General features: G+C 44.9%; 1 non-coding gene across 1 annotated transcript; it reads left to right on the forward strand.

Annotated features, from left to right (window-relative positions):
* The first annotated feature begins 287 nt into the window (after window positions 1-287).
* On the forward strand, window positions 288-362 carry Trnas-uga (transfer RNA serine (anticodon UGA)). The gene has a single exon. It is a non-coding gene; the product is annotated as a tRNA-Ser (tRNA).
* Window positions 363-21,195: the final 20,833 nt, after the last annotated feature.

Raw genomic sequence — 21,195 nt, forward strand, 5'->3', positions numbered from 1 at the left:
AACTGTGGCCGAGCGGTTCTAGGCGCTTCATCCGAAACCGCGCTGCTGCTGGTTCGAATCCTGCCTCGGGCATGGATGTGTGTGATGTCCATAGGTTAGTCAGGTTTAAGTAGTTCTAAGTCTAGGGGACTGATGACCTCAGAAGTTAAGTCCCGTAGTGCTCAGAGCCATTTGAACCATTTGTACAGCCTTAGTTCTGCCAGTACCTCGTCTCCTACCTTCCAAACTTTACAGAAGCTCTCCTGCGAACCTACAGAATTAAGGCTGTGTGGACGGGGCGTGAGTCGTGCTTGGGTAGCTCAGTTGGTAGAGCACTTGCCCGTGAAAGGCAAAGGTCCCGAGTTCGAGTCTCGGTCCGGCACACAGTTTAAATCTGCCAGGAAGTTTCAAAGTGTTTTTCAGTTTGGGAAACGGAAAAAAGGCTGCTGGGGCTATGTCCGGAGCGAACGGTGGATGGGGCACAACGGGAATTTGGTGTTTTGCTAATCTGCAGACAAGGACTGACGCGTGAACTGGAGCATTGTCATGATGAAACATCCAACTCTGGTTTTCCCACAATTCAGGCCTCTTCCTGCGGACAGCATCCCTCGTCCGCGTTAGTATTGCCTGGTAGACTTCCTTGTTTGCCATCCGACAACGTGGCACAAGTTCATGATGGATAGTACCTGTGTAGTCAAAAAACACAACCACCATCACCTTAATCTCCTACCTGCTCATGCTAGCTTTTTTTGGACGAGGTGACTCTTTCCTCCCCCATTGCGACGACTCCACCTTCCTTTTTGCATCATAGCCATACACCCACGTCTCATCGCCTTTTATGATGTTGTTAAGAAAGTTTTCATTGTCATTAACAGCGTCAAGCAGTTCCTCGCATATTTCAACACGGATCTGTTTCTGATCTTCAGTGAAGAAACGCTGTAAGATTTTGGACTAACACGACGCAAGTTTTTCACTCAAAATTTGATGCCATGATCCTACGCTGATGCCCACGTCCTCAGCAACTTCCCGAACAATTAAAGAAAGTTTTCCGCGAGTCACAGCACAAACGCTATCCACATGGCCATCATCTGTTGATGTGGAAGGGCGTCCAGATTCGGGATCGTCACAGATCGACATTCTGCCCTGTTGAAAACGCTTGAACCATTCGTTGCACTGCGACTGATACAGTCCTCCCCGTATGCTTGGCTAAGCATGTGAAATGTCTGTATGTCTGTGTGAAAGGGTTGTCAAGTTTGTAGCAAAATTTCACTCACATATGTTGTTCTTCAAACTCCTTTATTCCACTAATGAGACGAGCAGGCTGCACACGTGCTTACTTCCGCGGCTTTGGTTCGCTTGCTAACTACAAAAGTTCGGTTTGTTTTTGAACACACCTCGTATGGTCGGAAATGCGTTCCAAGGGATATTCACCAACTTGAAGTTGGAGACAAAAGATCTTTGACAATGACCCCAATATCAGCTCTAGACAGGTTGCCCGCCAATATGGTAAGCTAGACGAACGTGTGGAACATGCTCCACGACAAATGTTGTTATCCCTATCAAAATGTGTGCAGGCCTTGTTACTTAAGCCGTCCTCACACAGGACGAGGCAACTGATATTAACGTGAATGCGGACTCGAAAACACACCGCAGGAGATACAGTGCCCGTGTTACATGTCATGATCACGTCGTTCTCTCTGTAGAATATATAAATAAAAACTTCAGTATCCGTGAACGCGTTGTAACACAGGAAGGAAAATGTCCAGTTAGTAAATACATTACCTTATAAAAGTTGAAATATTTGAACAAATCTATTCCTGAGAGAGAGTGTACTTATATTTACATAACATCGAACATTACAGAATATATTTCTGTTACATTAATTTGAAAATATCACAGCCTTTTATGGAAAGCTATGGTGAAATAAAAAAATGGGTACTGAAAGACGCCAACCCACGGCACAACGTAGCTCAGCACCTCTGTCTACTACACTATGCTGAACACATACTCTGTCCAGTCTCGCTAATGTGACCGCCTCTTAAAGGCCTGAATAACCACCTTTTGCAATGTGGACCACTGCAAGACTTCCAGGAACAAACTCACTGAGATTCTGGAAGGTACAGACAGGGATGTGGGGTGATGCTGAGTCTAGAGCCATGGCCCGTTGCAGTAGGTTTCTCGTTTAAGGATCCGTAAGATTGGGTTTAAATCCGGCGAGTTTGGTGGCCAGGGGAATATGGTAAACTAATCCTGGTAGTGAAATTTCCTGGCAGATTAAAACTGTGTGCTGGACTGAGACTCGAACTCGGGACCTTTGCCTTTCGCGGGCAAGTGCTCTACCATCTGAGCTACCCAAGCACGACTCACGCCCCGTCCTCACAGCTTTACTTCTGCCAGTACCTTGTCTCCTACCTTCCAAACTTTGCAGCAGCTCTCCTGCGAACCTTGCAGAACTAGCACTCCTGAAAGAAAGGATATTACGGAGACAGGGCTTAGCCGCAGCCTGGAGGATGTTTCTAGAACGACATTTTCACTCTGCAGCGGAGTGTGCGCAGATATCCTGGTAGTCTTTGAACCACACACGTACGCTGCGAGCTGTGTGACAGGTTACATTATCCATTTGGTAGATGCCATCGTGTCAGGGAAAAACAGACTGCATCTAGGGTGGATATGTTCCCCAAGGACAGATGCATACTACCGTCAATCCACTGTGCCTTTCGGAACGACGAGACCGCCCAAAGAATGCCACGAAAACATTTTTCAGACCATAACGCTCTCTCCTTCTTTGCTTTCAGACGTTTCAAGACGTACACTCCAACGGCCATCTGATATAGCATACAACGTGATTCTTCTATAAAGGCCACCTGTCGCCACTCAGTGGACATCCAATTGCGGCAATGGTGTGCAAATTCCATCCTTTGTAGCCGATCAACAGCGGTCAGCATCGATGCGTGAACCAGGTGCCTGCTGTGGAGGTCCGTATGCAGCAGTGTCCGCTAAACTGTCATTGACGAGACACTCTTGATAGCTACTGGGTTCGTCTGGGTGGTCAGTTGCTAAACAGTTCGTCTATTCGCCCGTACACATCTGCGGAGCTGGGACTCATCCTGGTTATCTACGGTCTGTGGTGCACCTCAGTCGCCTCGACGCCGATTCGAATAGAGCCATTCTGTCATGCACGGTGTAATTTAGCCACGGCGGGACGCAAACTACAAACTTTGCCGTGTCGGAAATGTTTCCACCTTTGGCCCGGAAGCCAACGATCATGCCGCTTTGGACGTCAGATAAATCACTCCGCTTCCACTTTGCGACAACGACTGCACTGTTTTCCGGGTCCCCCCAATACGCTTTATATACCATCCAATGCTTGTGATGCCATCTGCCGTCAGTGAGCTGGTATTGCCCTTGACGTCGAACATAAGCGGCGTGCAGGTGACCGAAGAGTGTATAACACACTGCTATGTACTTTGTGTTACGATCTCCTGAAGGATTTAAACGCCAATATGATATTAACTGACATTTAATTAGTAACAGATCCTACCAAAAACCACTTGTGTGTGTGAGTACCTAGGGGAGGTCATCGGTCCCTAGACTAACACACTACTTAATCTAACTTAAACTAACTTATACTAAGAACAACACGCACACCCATGTCCGACGGAGGACTCGAGCCTCCGTCGAGAGGCGCCACGCAGTTCGTGACATGGCGCCTCTAACCGCGCAACCATTCCGTGCGGCAAACCATCTGTTTTTGATGAATATTCAACGCGCCGGTGTCTTAAAACAGCATATATGCAACCCAAACTGTAATACGAAATTAAACAAATATGGAAATTCTTAAAACACTAATATGACATTTCCCGTAATTTTGTAACAACAGATCATACCAGTGCGAGGCTTTTCCGAGAGATATTCAATGTGCTGGTGCCTTTAAAAAACAGCATATATCCAAGTTGTAATAGAAATCCCACAAAATACAGGCTTCAACGGAAAACTACGAAAGTGTATATGGTGTCTCCCAAGTTCTGCTTATAACGTAGAGAGCATTCTTGCCGCTAATTGGTTCAACGTTTCGTAGCACGTTGCCGAAATATCACAGGACTTATTTTGTGTTTCACTTGCGGCAATACCTGCTCCACGTGAAACAACAGAAAGTAATATCACAAAACTTGTGCAGCTCCACGTCCAATTGAGCTGGCTCCGCGCGGACAGGACTGCCGTTGTTCGTCGCACAATCCGCCATGGTGCTGGGATTTATGTCATCTGTCCTATTCGTGGATGAGGTACATCTACGAGGGACCGCATCGTCAGTCTTCATTACAGACATCTGTGGTATTCGTAGACTCCTCGTGGTGTGGTGGCAGCGAACGACTAGCAGCAGTACATCCACAATATGTTTGTGGGAATTATTTATTGATGACCGCTTCGTAGAGTCTGGCCATCCTTCGTCAGCTTCTCATAGGCGGGGCATATCGCCACTTCCTGCGGGTCTCTCCGTATACACCTTAGGAAGATGTGCCGTCGGTGGTACGAACGGTAAAGTGCCTACTACGTCGTAGTGCTCTAACTCACTGCCTTCTTGAGTGTGCAGTTAAAATACTAATACAGACAGAATATTCCCACTTGCCTGATATGTTCTTATGTCTGAAAGATCTTTAATCTCCGCCTCGAAGTGCGTGACCCCGTTGGAACATGTTTCCGCTCATATGTCCGTGTGACCCTCTCTGCTCCTAATCCTCAGAGGGACAGTTTCCTGTAGTTTGTTCCTCATTTGGTAAAGCAAGCTGCATACAAGGCCAGACACATAAAGTTGAAGTCCTTTTACTTCGTGGGCTGTTCAGGATATTGAAAGGAGGTCTCCGGCGTGTGACACTACACACCTCTAATCCACTTAACCCTTGTATCAACCGGCTTACTGAAGCAAGTATCGATATTTTGTAATGGAACAAAGTGCTTTTCAACGACATTCGGAAGCTCTTGGTATAACTGCTATAACGGTTGATAACGATGGCTTTGAAACTTCCCGCAAAAATACCAGAGGAGTGTAAAAATTGAAAGTCTATGAGAGAGGAATCGGCTATTGCGCTGTGATGCTGTGACTGTCCAAACTTTCCGGTACTAGCCGTGTATTTGTAATGTGGGCATGTCATTTTCATTTTTGTTAGTTAACGATGTGCACGTCAGATAAACAGCAAGTTATGTAACTGTTAAACAATCTTTGGTCTTGTTTTGGCACAGTTTCTTCTCTGCGCAATCTGATACATTCTTAGTTGAAGTGTGGTAGATGATGGACGGATTCAGTGATGCCGTGTTAACTTGTGATTGTATCTGTTAGATGAAAAAAGATTTATTGTGAAGGGCACCAAGTATGATTGTGATGTACGTATTGTAAGGCGAGAAGAATATAAATTTTTAAATTTTTTATAGAGAAGTAGCTTGAGGTAAACTGCAGCATTTCGTAGCTAGTTTGTCGGAATGATTATTGTCAACTACTCAATTATGGTCACTTGTTCAAAGCTAAGAGGAAGACCACCCCAGTTCCCTAAGCCATGCATTAACACATCAGCTGATTAAGCTGTTTGGTTTTTATAGAAATTCCTCGGTAACATTATACCCTTTTTAAATCATTGATCGCTTTGTTAAGCATAGAATTGTTCCAACACTATGATATGTTTGCAGATCACACGAAGTTTTACTCTGCCTTTTTGAAAACTTATTTCATTCTAAAATCGTTGTCTTGGACTATCATTTCATAGGAATAATTACTCTTCCCATTCCCCTGTTTAAAAAAAGGTTTATCATTACGCATCATCACTTTTCACTATACGGTACGCGACAGTTCCAACATTATTTGTAAACTTTATTTAACAGATAGAAACCTAGCCTAGCCCCTGCTAGCTTGCTGTTTGGTGTTGTCGTTTCGAGAAATCTGCAACAATGTTATCAAGACCCGACGCAAGAGTAAATTTTGATTGGGCCCAGGTAATTGTATTACTTCATATGCGCATTTAATATCAGGACACTTGTGTTGAGACCAGTTACAGTTCAGTTCAAATTAGGTTGTGTTTAATCAAAGGTTGGCGTACGAGTTTAAGTTGGATAACAGTTTATGGGTACATAGTTTTGGTAATACGTAGACTTTTTACCCAATGGGGGGTAAATTTGGACTGAATTTCACACATAAACAAATAGTGGAGAACTTACATGTTTACTTCTGTCACATCCGGTGGCGACACAGTATCGTTGTTATTTCTGCAGAGGAGGGGAGGGAAGGGGCGGAGGAAGGAGAGCGGAGTGGAAACCATTCCTGGTTCAGCTACTGACCAGGATACAAGAGCTACTACACTGGTGTGCAAAACTAAAAGACGAAAGCAACTTTCGCATGATGAGTCATTGCCAAGTAAAACAGCTCGAGGAAATTTTGATCATTCATAGAGAGAACTGCTGGTGTATGGTGCAGAAAGTAACTGAAAGAAATAACAAATGAGGCGAAAGGAAATGACAATTTTATTCAAAGTCAATAATTACACTGTGGGCACCGCGATTTGTGATAGCCCCCTGTGCACTACAAGGCGTCACATGGTCCTTAATAGTGTGTCCGATCACCACGCATGCTCTGTAATGTGCTGCCATGTTGGCCAAAGGCGTTCTTGTGGTAGGCCGTTTCAATCCTCCACCAGTGCGACTGACAACAACTGGACGATCGTTGGTGCATGTAGACGTGTGGCAAGGTGCTTCCCCGACGCACCCCACACGTGCTCGATGGGACTGAAGTAGGACGAGCGGGTAGGCAGTTCATTCGCCGAATATTCTCTCGTGGCAACTGCTCCTCCATCTGTGCTATTCGATGTGTTCGAGCGTTGTCATCCATAAAAATGAAGCCAGGGCCGAATGCAATTCTGAAAAGACGCACGCCGAAATGGAATATCGTGTCACAAAAACTTGACTAGAGAGTGTACCGTGTTCAGAGATTCGAGGTCAGTACGCCCATGCAACATTATGCCTCCCCATAGCGTAACACGTATTCCACAAAAAGAATCATGTTCGACAATGTTGCACTTAACCACATACGTCGAGTGGTGGCAACACGGACTGCACCTAGGCACATCGTACCATAGGTGCTAAAGACAACTTATCGACGTTAGATGGTTACAGGAAAATCAGGCTACTTGTTACCACTGGCAATAATTTTTTTGTCGTTTAAGCAAAACTTTTTGTGAACATATCTGCTGAGAATACCAGTGCAAAATTTTGCAATTAGTCGTACGAGACTGGCAAACGGCCTTGCCGCTGTGGTAAATCCGGTTCCTGTCAGATCACCGAAGGAAAGCGCTTTCGGGCTTGGCTAGCACTTGATATGTCATCGCCCGGGTCTGCCGGGTGCTGTTGATGAGCGGTGTGCACTCAGCCTTGTGGGCCCAGTTGAGGAGCTACTTGACTGAGAAGTAGCGGCACCGATCTCGAAAACTGACAACAAACGGGAGAGCGGTGTGTCGACCACATGCCCCTCCGTATCGGCATCCGGTGACTCCTGAGGGCTGAGGATTACACGGTGCTCGGTCCTTAGCATTGGACCTTCAAGGCCTGTTCGGATGATGTTTGTTTGTTTGTCATACGAAACTAAAAATGCAGCAACATTGGCCTACGCTGTAGCTCAGAAGGGACGAAAACCTTTCACTGTTTATTCAATTCACACTTTCGTGATAACAAGTAGTGTGCACCCATGTTGTCTGGAATTCTTTTACTGCTAAAATTGGTATTTCGAATTATGTACGTACATTTGATCCTCGTAAACATAAGTGCTTATATAGAGGAAACTAACACATCCACAAAAAATGATTCAAATGGCTCTGAGCACTATGGGCCTTAACTTCTGAGGTCATCAGTCCTCTAGAACTTAGAACTACTTAAACCTAACTAACCTAAGGACATCACGCACATCCATGCCCGAGGCAGGATTCGAACCTGCGACCGCAGCGGTCACGCGGTTCCAGACTGTAGCGCCTAGGACCGCTCGGTCACCCCGGCCGACCTAAACACATCCACAATTAAGGCTTTTCAGGTGTTCATATACTGCCACTTCTCGAATAATTTTACTCTTTCCGTTTCATACTTTGAAAGATAACTGTAAATAGACTTTCAACCATCTTTTCACGCTTTTTGTGTTAACATTACAGGCAGTTTCGGAGTCTGCAGCAGTGTAATTACGTCATATTCGTCTACGAGCTTTTTAATTTTTTGCATTACAGAATGGAGGAGAATTACGTGTTACGTTAAATGTGGCATAACACATGGATCGCTACTAGAGTACAAACAGATAATACAAAAGCATTAAAATCTATAGGTAAAAACGTTCTGGGATGTGTAAGGTTAATTGCCAGTAGCTGTGGCCGAGCGGTTTTAGGCGCTTCAGTTCGGAACCACGCGGCTGCTACGATCGCAGGTTCGAATCCTGCCTCGAGCATGGACGTGTGTGATGTCCTTACGTTAGTTAGGTTTAAGTAGGTACAAGTCTAGGGGACTGATGACCTCAGATCTTAAGTCCCATAGTGCTTAGAGCCATTTGAACCATTTGTCAGTTTAATTATTGCTGTACTTATTGATTAATAAATGTGATATTAGATGTATTTTTATATTGCTTTCTACATCATTGTACATATCCATAATTTAACGTCGTTGCTTTGGAGCGGATTACTATCGGCAATCGACGTTTAGACTTCAGTGACAAGATAAAAATCACCGTCGATGGTTTGCCAACATCGCACAGCCCAACCGTCAACGTCATCGACGACTGTAGGACAGGTCGTCTGCAGACCACTGTTCAGAGAGTGCTGAACTATTGTCTGGTCCTTGTTTCTTGTTAGAAGGAAACCTTTATTATACGGTTACGACGGTTAAGGAGCAGCGTACTTAGCCGCTGGACCCCACCCTCGTAACGATTTATTTCCGGCACTGCCTCGTAAGCCGTCAGCGCGAGACGGGGAGCAGAACTGTATGGGAGGCCGGAGAGGCGGAGTTGCGGTAGGTCGGCACACCTGGCCGCTTCCCACGCGACACAATGAGCCATTGTGTGGCCGCACCTGCCGCCGTCCGCCTCTAATTGGTTACCACCCAGGGGACGTTTACTTAAGTGCGCTGGAGCGAGTGCCGACTGGTGTTGACGACTCCGCCACAGCAAGGTCTGTCTCCTCAGTAGCAATCACTGTCTGCGCCGTCTCAGGCCGCGCACGCCCACACAGAAGCGTGTCGCCTCACACTCCTGCTGTCTGTAACTGCCTACCGGGTCTGTGGAGTTATGCCTATCGGGAAAGATTTTAATTACACTTGCTGATAATTCTAAACTCTGTCTTCCCGCTTTCACGAACCTGGATGCCTTAAAGATGTTCCAACTACAACTGAACATATGCGAGAGAGAATTGTCAGAGCATTTGCTTCGATAAGTGCCGATGTGATAACGAATACCACTGAATCCATGATAAGAAGATTGCAGCACTGCATTGATACCAATGGTCATCACTTCGAACACCTTCTGTAAATGGACGTTTATGATACCTTTGTGACCTACGTTTACCTTCAAGGACCTTACTGTTTGTTACACATCATTGAATTTGTCTCGATAGCTGCTATTGGAAAATAAGTTCAAAAAATGGCTCTGAGCACTATGGGTCTTAACTTCTGAGGTCATCAGTCCCCTAGAACTTAGAACTACTTAAACCTAACTAACCTAAGGAGATCACACACATCCATGCCCGAGGCAGGATTCGAACCTGCGACCGAAGCGGTCGCGCGGTTCCAGAAAATAAGAAATAAGTACCAAACTATAGCATCCCATTAAAAAAAAAAAAAAAAAAAAAAAAAGTTGGCCCGCGTTGTCCCATACAACTTTTGTCCCACAAATTTTTCAGCTTCTATCATACTTTCGGAGTTATTCTTAGCGACTATAGTTCGTGACTCACCTTGCATACACGGAGCACAGACAAATGGGCAATAAATCTAACAACGCTACGGGATACAACTGGAGAAACCCACTGAACTAAGCCGGCCGCGGTGGTCTCGCGGTTCTAGGCGCGCAGTCCGGAACCGTGCGACCGCTACGGTCGCAGGTTCGAATCCTGCCTCGGGCAGGGATGTGTGTTATGTCCTTAGGTTAGTTAGGTTTAAGTAGTTCTAAGTTCTAGGGGACTGATAACCACAGCAGTTGAGTCCCATAGTGCTCAGAGCCATTTTGAACTTCTGACCACAGCAGTTGAGTCCCATAGTGCTCAGAGCCATTTGAACCCACTGAACTAAGCAACTCTAACAAAGATCAGATTTTTTGGCCCAGTGCCTGGCAAGGAGAAATTTGGAAACGGCGAAGTTGGCTGGCTGTTCAGGTGGTAATGACACATTTATTAATTTGATTTTATTTACTGACGAGGCGACATTCACGAACCACGGAAATGTTAATTTTCATAACGTGCATTATTGGGCAACTGGAAAATCCGTGTTGGATGCGGCAAGTTGCACACCAAAAACCGTGGTCGTTGAATGTATGGTGTGGGATTCTGGAGGACCGAATTATAGGCACCTATTACCTAGCAACAAACAACTAGCGTCATATTATGGCCCCCATTGTCCCATGCAACATTTGTCCCGCAAACTTTTCGGCTACTATCATACTTTCGGAATTGTTCTAGGTGGCAATAGTTGGTGACTGAGCCTGTATAATATCCTTACCGCGTCACATTCCCGCGTCCACACCAGGCAGCATTCAGTCTCACGGTTTTCATAAAATTTTGGATCATGTGGCTCAGCGTCCAGCACTCGCCAGCAGTGATGTGCGTGAGGAGTGGCATAAACGCATAAGTACGTGTATGGCACTCGCGAAACAAGTTCATAACTATATGGCATGTAATAATCTGTTCGCATATCGTGACCAGTCAATGTGATGTAGTGGTTAAGGCAGTGGGAGAGATGAGATTTCAAATTCCCTTTCGGCTTCGTCCAAATCACTTAAGACTAACGTCCTTGTGAAAAGGTCAGGGTAGCGATCCTGTCGCGTGTCAGATATGAGCTCCTTTAGCCGTGACAGGCGGAACGCTAAGCCAGTTTCTTCTTTCCTATACGCGTGTTTCCGTCTCCTCGTGGGTCTGATGTTTTATGCTACTTTACGCATCTTTCTAGGCGAATGGCACCAGAAAAACAATCCATGAAGAGGCGGAAGATCTGGAAAAATTTTCAGAAGGCGTAAATGAGATTTAGTTAACAGTGCACGAAGGACTATTGAAACAATCATCAGATTCAGGATTGAGGAATGTGAATTTGTGAGTAGCAGGTAAATAACAGAAAAAATCGCATCGAGATTTTGTTAAGGAAGTTTCGCTGTTGGCTTGGAAACAAAGCACGCCTAAATTTCCCCCTTCCATAATGAAAAACAGTCCCTTCGCTCCTGATAAGGAAAACAACAAAGTAGTTATTTCCAACACAATTCGACGACGTTTCTCGAGGGGACGCATTTCATTTAGTGATGTGCCGGGGAACGCTGTGTAATGGCTGAACTTTCCGTGCGGAAGTCTCCGCCGGGTAGATTCCGTCTGTTTGTTATCATTTCCCCTATAGCGCCCGTAGCCACCCATTACGGCCAGCGGCTGGATGCTAGCCAACGGCTTCCAGGTTTTTACAGCCCCTCCCCCCCCCCCCCATCAGTCTCTCTCTCCCACTCTCCTCTCTCTCCCTCCCTCCCTCCCTTCCTCTCTCTCTCTCTCTCTCTCTCTCTGTGTGTGTGTGTGTGTGTGTGTGTGTGTGTGTGTGTGTGTAAGCGGGCTTTGGTGGGATCTTGTATCTTGTGCGCTTCGTCGCCTTGGTCTATTCAGTGTTTCACGCACATTCGTGTCGCTCTAATGTTGCGGAGAGATTTATCGGTCGGGTTCTCAGAGAAAGATTCACCGTTTTCTCGATTCTGGAAGCTCTGGCATGTCTATGTCGGGTCTCTTTCCTGCTTCTGCCGTTCCCCCTTGACTTTCCACCCTCTCTGTGGATGTGGCATGTGAATGGCCTTGCGGGAAATAAAGTATGCCTAATGGATATGGGATCCGTAGCCGCTTGCCTCTTTTCTGGAGATCTCGTAGATTTATTACACTGAGCGTGAAGGAAAGAAAGTACTCCTGAAATATTTACTGACTGAGTTTGGAACAGACTCTTAACAAACGTTTTATCGGACATGGAATAAAAGCGACCAAATGTTTACGTTTAATCACTTTTGTTCCACGAGACTAAGCTTCTTCACTGTTTTGACTGATGATCGATTAATTCAAAACCCTAAGTAGGTGGTTTCCACTGATTACTCATGTTTCTTTGGACTGCAATACTGGTTGGTGCACATGGCACAAAATCATGCGTGCTGTTAGGATAATATTTTGTAAACAGATGCCTGAACTTGGGCGGGATTAATGTTAACAGTACTCATACTTGTTTTAGCATTATCTGTACTGCTGTAGAAAGATTGTGTGTATGTGTAAAAGTAACAATGAGATGTTACTTAATAGGCTATAGTATAAAACTGATAAATCAACAAATAAAGGCATCTGAAGAGAACTCCCATAAACAGAAACGTTAAAACAAGATCTCGAATGTGACACACGCCGCCCCCATCCACCCACCTATACATACACACACACACACACACACACACACACACACACACACACACACACACAGAGAGAGAGAGAGAGAGAGAGAGAGAGAGAGAGAGAGAAAAAAAGGAGGGGGAGGGGGCAAGGCCAGAGATCTTCTGTTGCTGTTTTTCTTCACACACTGCGATATCTTGTACGTTCATTGTAAGTCAGCGTAACGTGCTGACTAGCTTTACCACGCATCAATAGCTTATACGAACGTTTACAATACACTTACGCATACCAAGATGCTCTATTCAGACGGTTAGCAGCTAAATAATGGTAACTCCAGTCGTTCCTGGTATCTAACGTTGTAGGTGTCTCAGAAATCTTTTTCAACTCCTGTATCTCTGTGCAGTATGGAAGTGCGGTACTTCAGAACAGCATGTCTAAACGCCTCTGCATCCGTTCCGCCGTTAGTAGTGCTAAAAAGGCAATTTCGCGATCCGACGAAACGTACCTCGTGGCACAACCTCCTTCGTTTCCGGTGGCGAGCATACCGTCTCAACCGCTCATGTGAAAAACTGTGCTGCCCTATAAAATTGCAGCTCCACGAAGGCGTCGTGGAACAAATGTCAAATTGGCATGAAGTGCAGTAGATGTCTGTATATGCAAATGATGGCCGAAGTAGAAAGGATATAAAATGTAGATTGGCAACGACAAGAAAAGCGATTTCGAAGAAGAGAAATTTGTTAACATCGAATGTAAATTCAAGAGTTAAGAAGTCTTTTATGAAGGTGTTTGCTTGTGTGTAGCCTTATATCGAAGTGAAACATGGACGACAAACAGTTTCGATAGAAAGAGGATAGAAGCTTTCGAAACGTGGTGCTAGGGAAGTAACAATAATTTTATCGTGAAACTCTTCCATTGGTCCGTGTTTGCATACAAGAACAACAATATGGGATGGTGGGTCCACCTTGATGCAAGACATTTTTGTTATTGGAAATTGAAAATTTGTGGTAAGTTCCCATGAGACCAAAATGCTGAGGTGATTGGTCCCTAGGCTTACACGCTACTTAATCTAACTTAAACTAACTTACGATAAAGACAACACAACCACACACACCCATGCGCGAGGGAGGACCCGAACTTCCGACTGGGGCAACTGCGCGAACCTTGGCAAGGCGCCTCGGACCGCATGGGTACCCCGCGCGGCACTTATTGTTATTTATTCGTTTTATTCTCCCAAACTATTTTCAGCGACAAACATCGCCATCATAAGTGGGGGCCTTTGATTCTTGTTTACTATATGTCTCTGCATGGTTTTCCAGTTGTTGCCACTGTTTCCGACATATTTTCTGCGATTTTTTCTTTTTTTGCCGTTTTTCTCGGCAAAAAATCATGTCATCTACAAGCTCATTGGACGGCCTGCAGCTATTTTTAGACGAAGAAAAACATAACTTTCGCGCTTTATTCGTGATCTAAAACTTGGCACAGTCAACTCTCAACGTTCGTAAAATGGTTCAAATGGCTCTGAGCACTATGGGTCTTAACATCTGAGGTCATCAGTCCCCTAGAACTTAGAACTACTTAAACCTAACTAACCTAAGGACATCACACACATCCATGCCCGAGGCAGGATTAGAACCTGCGACCGGTACGGCCGCGCGGCTCCATACTGAAGCGCCTAGAACCGCTCGGCCACACTGGCTGGCTCAACGTTCGTATGCAAGGTCCGTGTGCCTACACCGTTGTTGCTGCCAGAGACAGACAGTAGCCTTGCACTATGAATTTCACTGTACATCCGCGAATCTTTTACAAATTTATCTCGTACTATGTGGACACAATAAGTAAAATTTCGTCACTTGCCATCGCTCTTGATGGTGCAATTTTAGTGAGCAGCTGCGTGCTTGCTCTGGTGGGCCTGGACGCAGCGCTGCTGGTCCTACGCGAGGGAGAGATAATGCGGCGGTTTTTGTCTCATTTTTATGCAGCACAGCACAGCACCGCTCGGCGCGACATCCTGTTGGTCCACTTTGCCAACACACAGCTCGCGCTGCCGTTCTCCTTCAGAAGGTCGCGCGCTGCAGACGGACGCGGCACGCACTTCTGACTTCATAAAAGTGGAAGATCTTATCGCGGGAGATTACCGACTGCCCTCCTCGATTTTTTCATACACTGGCTGACAAAAAGACTGGAGCACCCAGAAGGGAAGGAGGAATCGAAGGAGAGGATGTGTGATGTTATTCCAGTGATTACCAGATCGAGTCAAATTTACGGAGAACGGGGCAGTATGAGCCTCGATGCAGGCAGTGATTATGTTGCGAAAGCTGTCATAAAGCCGCTGTATCTCTCCTGAGGCAAGATGGCCCGCAGCTGCTGTGACAGATCCTCGATATCCTAGATACTGACGCTGGGATGTAGTTGATGTCTGAGCTGGTCCCATACACATACTGTCGGGGACAGATTTTGCGATCTTGCTGGCCCTAGAAGTACCTCAAGATCAAGTCGGTTCAGAGAGACACGTGTATTCCGAATGTTGCAGCAAGTCCATTACTTGTTCTCGGATGGTAGGAGCATATATGAAGGGGTTCTACTGTGCCCGGTACACAATACGGCAGTTCTTCCTCGTGTTGGCCACAAGTGTTCGATCGGAACCTCGACGACGAGTGTGCTTGCCCTCATGTTCCCTGGCAACAGAATCTCGGGCGGCTGTATCGTCCGAATGCCCCACAAATCTGGACGTTGCAGGATTCTACCAGTTGGCCAAATGGAGACCCACGCTGAGCCTCCTTTCAAACTACTAGTTGCTGATACCAACACTAATCCAAAAGGGTTCAAACCGCTCTAAACACTATGGGACTTAACATCTGAGGTCATCAATCCCCCCAGACTTAGAACTACTTAAACCTAACTAACCTAAGGACATCACAAACATCCATGCCCAAGGCGGGATTCGAACCTGCGACCGTAGCAGCTGCGCAGTTGCGGACTGAAGCGCCTAGAACAGCTCGGCCACAGCGGCCGGCACTCTAATGCCACACAACCAACAACCAGCAGCTCGGGTGAAAACTTAGAAATCCAGTCAATGACCTTCGTATCCAGTAAGTACAAAGGCTCAGTCTGTAAGGTCGCATTGTTAGCTTTCTCCAGCCAGTATACATACACTAGCGTTTGGGAGCAGTGTATTTTGACGAGAAAAGCATGCAGCCTGTGGCAATCCAATGCCTTGATGGTTTCTAGACATATAATGAGGCAGAAGAACGCCTGCGTAAAGCCTATGCCCGGATTCTAATCCTAGTTCGGCATAAAGTATCGTGACGAACGTTCAAGAAATGTGCTAAAATTGGAAGGAAAGGGGTCCGGAATCTGTTGCGGTGCAAACGACGCCTTGTGGGACTCTCATGCCAGATTGCGCCGTCATATGCAGCACGAAAACTGAGCTACGCTACTAAAATAAAACTTAATGTGACATGTATGTCAGCAACGGTTGTTGTAATTGGAACTATATGCTTACTTCTAGTGTATCGGAAGGGGGTTAGAAAAACAGTTTCTGGCATGTTTTCGTATTCATGTTTGAGTGAACAGCCTTTGCGTAAACCAGCAAACAGCCGAAATTATAGTACATCGACGAAGGCTAGCAGCACTGCTTGCAGTGTTTACATGGCAGTTGCAGACGCCAGCCGTTTTGCTTTCAATTTTAGCCAATTTCTCGGATACTTTTGCGAAAGGTTCAGCGAACACGAAAAGACCATGAGCGTAAATTTAGAGAGACAGTGGCCCACACGGAGGCCTACAAGCAATCGTCCCTCCCGCGAACCATTGGTGACTGGAACAAGAACTGGGAGAAACTCCGATGGTGCACAAAGTGTCCTGCGCCACGCACCGTATGGTGGCTTGCGGAATATAGTGGTAGATGTAGATGTCGAACGAGGAATAAATTATTTTCAAGTCATTTCGAAAGCCATTTGTTACCGGCTCGGCCGGATATAAAGACGGTACTACGTGGGAAGAGAATTTTGTTTTGCGACCGTACGCCATTCCCACCTGCCCACCAGATCCAGCACAGGTCCGCTGCTTCCTCCGGAACACTTGTCTGCAGCTGTTCAAATGGTTCAAATGGCTCTGAGCACTATGGGACTTAACTGCTGTGGTCATCAGTCCCCTAGAACTTAGAACTACTTAAACCTAACTAACCTAAGGACAGCACACACATCCATGCCCGAGGCAGGATTCGAACCTGCGACCGTAGCGGTCACGCGGTTCCAGACTGTAGCGCCTAGAAACGCACGGCCACTCCGGCCGGCTGTCTGCAGCTGTGCTGCAGTGTTTCATTCAATATGATGCTCAGTACAGAGAGAATGACTGAATGCCGTACTACCAACGAATGTGACACAGTTCTAATGAAACTGTTACCGGATTCTCCAGTAGTGCCTTCCAGGGCTACTTTTACACATAAATTTGAATCGCTTTCACTTCAACCACTAAGATCTACTGGTCGTCTGTCGTGAGCGGAATTATTATCGTACTGATTCTGTACACACGGCGCGGCAGAAGCAAGTGAATGTAAGAATACATCACTTACAATTCGGCTTAACTGCATTCCACTAACCGTCCGCACTATTAGGCAACAGTCATCTGTGTGTGAGACTCTATAACAGCGGATCCCAGTTCTTCCTCTTTACGCTTCAAATGGCATCACTTTTGCGGAAAATCAAATGTAATGATACCGTCAGTAACGCAACCGTCGATACCAACGGTTAATTATGTAGCTTACGCATTAAGAAAAGTACATCGTTTATTCTTTTTTACCCCCTATCCGAGCTTACGCTACGTCTCGAATGACATCGGCGTCGACGTAACCGTAAAATATAATGACTGCATCCTTATCTGCTGCAGAAAGACTGATACAAACAATACGGGATATACACCGTCTTTTGCGTCTGTAATTTTCTTAGAACACAGGCGTTTCGATCTATTTTAAAGTATCTTCAGTGGTCGCTGTAACAAGGCACTTTTTTATACACATTTTTTTACCAGGATCGTAAAACGTGCCCATGTTCTCAATTACTATTTTAATCAATATTAAATTTCTTTTATTACTCGAGTTCATTTGTCTCCTGTTTCATTCGTAACGTTTTCTTACACACAAGTGTTCGATTTGTGAACACTGCGCTTCACTGATACAGAATATATTTTTCGTTTTCACATTGTGTAAATCAGATTACACCTCGTGTACTTTGATGTTGCGGGGTGCTATCGTCTTTTGTTTCGTTTTGGTGGCTATGGAAGCACTGCTCTTCCTCTGGATAGATGTTTCTGTTACTCGTGTGGTGTGTGTGGTTTTCACGTTACGAATGTCTGTTATTATTTAAAATAACGTTTGGTTGCTAATTTTAGTTTAATCATTTAGCCGGCCGAAGTGGCCGTGCGGTTAAAGGCGCTGCAGTCTGGAACCGCAAGACCGCTACGGTCGCAGGTTCGAATCCTGCCTCGGGCATGGATGTTTGTGATGTCCTTAGGTTAGTTAGGTTTAACTAGTTCTAAGTTCTAGGGGACTAATGACCTCAGCAGTTGAGTCCCATAGTGCTCAGAGCCATTTGAACCATTTTTTTAATCATTTAGTAAGGGTTTCTCCTCCTCCTTTTTAATTTTTTCATCTCTATTTCTGGTGTGGCAGGGTGATAGTTTTCTTGTCGGAGCTGTTCTGCAAAAGTTGAAAGCCTGAAGTCATATTTCAGAGACCTTTCATGATCTTTACACTTTGCTTCAGCAATAGTAATTTAATATAGTTTAATAGTAGTAATTTAGAACTTGAGAACTGTTTACGATCTCAGCAAACAGATTTGTAGGAAAAACGACATTGTCACGGCGGCTAACGAATGTTCTTTAAAGTAAAGCGAAATACTTATGTTTTTCGTTGAGACTTTTATTACTATCGCAAAAGAATGTGTATATCCCGTAGTAGTCGTTGGTCTATAGCTAGGACTGCGGAGCAAAGGGCTGAAAACAATTTAGACAAAAACTTGCTGAAGACGGACCAGTAGATAAGAGACAGAGTAATTTTATCTCAGAAGGAAAATGTTTCATATGAAAAGTAACGATAGGTGCTATACAAACAAACTCTGTGAATCGAGAAATTACTGAAGAAGATAAAAGGCAGAAGCTTTGTCTCAGAAGGAAAGAGTTCCACCTCAAAAATAACGAGTGGTGCCACAAAAACAAAGTCTGTGGATATTGATGCCCAGGGTTCACGGAAATAGAAAGCGGACCTCAGAGCTTTCATTCTTATCGTTTGCAGGAGCAGCGAAACGGACTTGCAGCTCGTACTGCGGCGACAAACGCCGGCCCACTTGCTACGAGTCTCACTTAATCCGGTGGGCACGCAGTGTTCCGCTGGGGCGCTCACTCGTTCGCGCCGCTCTCGTCGGTAACAAAGCGTCAATTAGAGGCAGCCGTCGCTGCGCTAAAAGCGGAAAGCAGCCCGTCTCTCCGGGCAAGGACTCATCAATGGGCGATTAGCTCCTTTCCAGTATCTACGATAGTACAGCGGAACTTAAATACCTTCATATACACGTGGGCGTAATAGCTGACATTGCATATCTCTCAACTGTTCTGATTATTATATACGTCGACAAAAGTACTCTCGTAGAGCAGTCGTTTGCTTTTATTTCAGTATATTTCAGTTAACAACGCTAAGGTGGTTGTTGTTGTTGTGGTATTCACTCCTAAGGCCGTCGGCACACGGGATGAGGCACCTAACGTTGACGTGCATGCTGACGAGATGTCCAACGCCACGAGACGCAGCGCAGTCGGCGCACGGGACGATCTAGTTATGGTCGTTTTAGGCTTTCAGCGCTCGCCAGCGGCAGTTGTCGGCTTTGTTTCGCTCGCAAACAATACAATTTGTTCATGTAAATGGAAGCGCGTAAAATTCCTAAGTTAGCTCTAATAAAACGCACATTTTCTTCCTTGTCCATAAGCTTAGTTGAGGAAGTCCCACAACCTTCGGGGAAATGCAAAGGTGAAAAGAAAAGAAAAAAAAAAAGGTACAACCGGACTCGGACCCTACGCCAAACGTACGGCTCGTTCCTGATACAGCGCCTCTGCTCACTGCACTAGGCTGTAACTTCGTTTTGAACAACTTTGTATTTTATCTTCTAGTCTTCCACTGGCTTTTATCGTCGAAATGTTGTTAACTTACATTTAACTACAACAAATCGTGACAAGAATGGCACGTTTTTCATAAATCTTCAACGTACCGTTGCCTTAAGGAGGGAAGTATGCGGAGTTGCAATACTTCGAGAAAAAGCCTTATAAAGTCCAACGTTTTCAAGGCAACTAAATTTGGCACAGTTGTTAAGGAATCTTATATGAATCCACAGATACATTTTCATGCTTACTGAAGTTATACGTTCTTAATTATAAAAAACTAAAATTTTTTCAGAAACGTGAACACAAATGCTCCTTTTTTGAATGATCTGTCAGAAGGAAATTAATGTATTTTTGCACAGAGTTTGGTATATCATTATAAACATGTTTGTAACAGAATATTGATACCTTTTTTTGCTCGATTTTTACAGCTCTTCAAATTTCTGTGGAAAAATATACCAAATCTTAGAGCTTTTCTGTTACACAAAAGCCGTACTGTTGTAGTAAATCAAAATTCGTTCCACCGAATGTTTCGCTGCAGTATTGACTAACTGCATCCAAAATTTATGTACTATAGTGTCAGTGGTTTATGAGGAAAATGTACATAAAGTTGCCAGACTGTAAGTTACGGGAAACCTGAATCAAAGATCTGTTTGTATTAGGTCTTACTTTATCTGGGCGAACTAGTGCAAATCATGCATTCTCTTCTTCATTCTCAACCAGTCTTTCCTTTGCTTGTCCTCTTAGGTTAAACTGATTTTCAAACTGAGCAACAACAATGTCAGTTTCAATACTCCTGTTATCGATTTCCTTGAAAATCGATAGTGTGAAACCTCCTGTATCAAATCCTAGCCCCTGTGGAGTTCATAGTCTGCCAAGACTAGCACAGTTAAAAATTAAACAACCGTCATACGTTGCAACTTCATTAGCAGTTATGGAAAGAAATGTTGTCTTGGGGCATGCCTTTCTTATCAGAGAGTTGTAAGTTTCATTAGGATTTTGAGTTTTTCTATGCCGACGCTTTTGTAGTAGAAGTTCTGGGTCTGCTAAACACCGAAATATTCCCCACATTGTGACTGCATAAAACTGGAAGAAAAGACCGCAGGAATAAATAATATGACGAAATAAAGAGCAACAGAAGGGCGTGGCCGCCTACAAGCTTTTGTGATGTATTATTTTTATCATAGTTAGAAGCGAAATTGGGATGTAATATTCAAGAATTGAAATTTCAGTACTGCCAAATAAAAACACAAATTCAACATTTTGGTCGCTTTCGCTTACGTCGCCCCTTAAAACGGTTTATTCTGATAACACGCGAGTTATAACGCGATGGTAACTAAATACGACAATTCTTCAACAGTCATATGACATTTCCTGGCGTTTTATTACAACAAATCGTGCCAATAACGATCCGTTCTCGTGACATTCAATGTGCTGGTGCTTAGAAAAAAATGGTCCAAATGGCCCTGACCAC

Source organism: Schistocerca nitens, chromosome 9 (genome assembly GCF_023898315.1).
Source record: "Schistocerca nitens isolate TAMUIC-IGC-003100 chromosome 9, iqSchNite1.1, whole genome shotgun sequence".
Lineage (NCBI taxonomy): Eukaryota > Metazoa > Arthropoda > Insecta > Orthoptera > Acrididae > Schistocerca > Schistocerca nitens.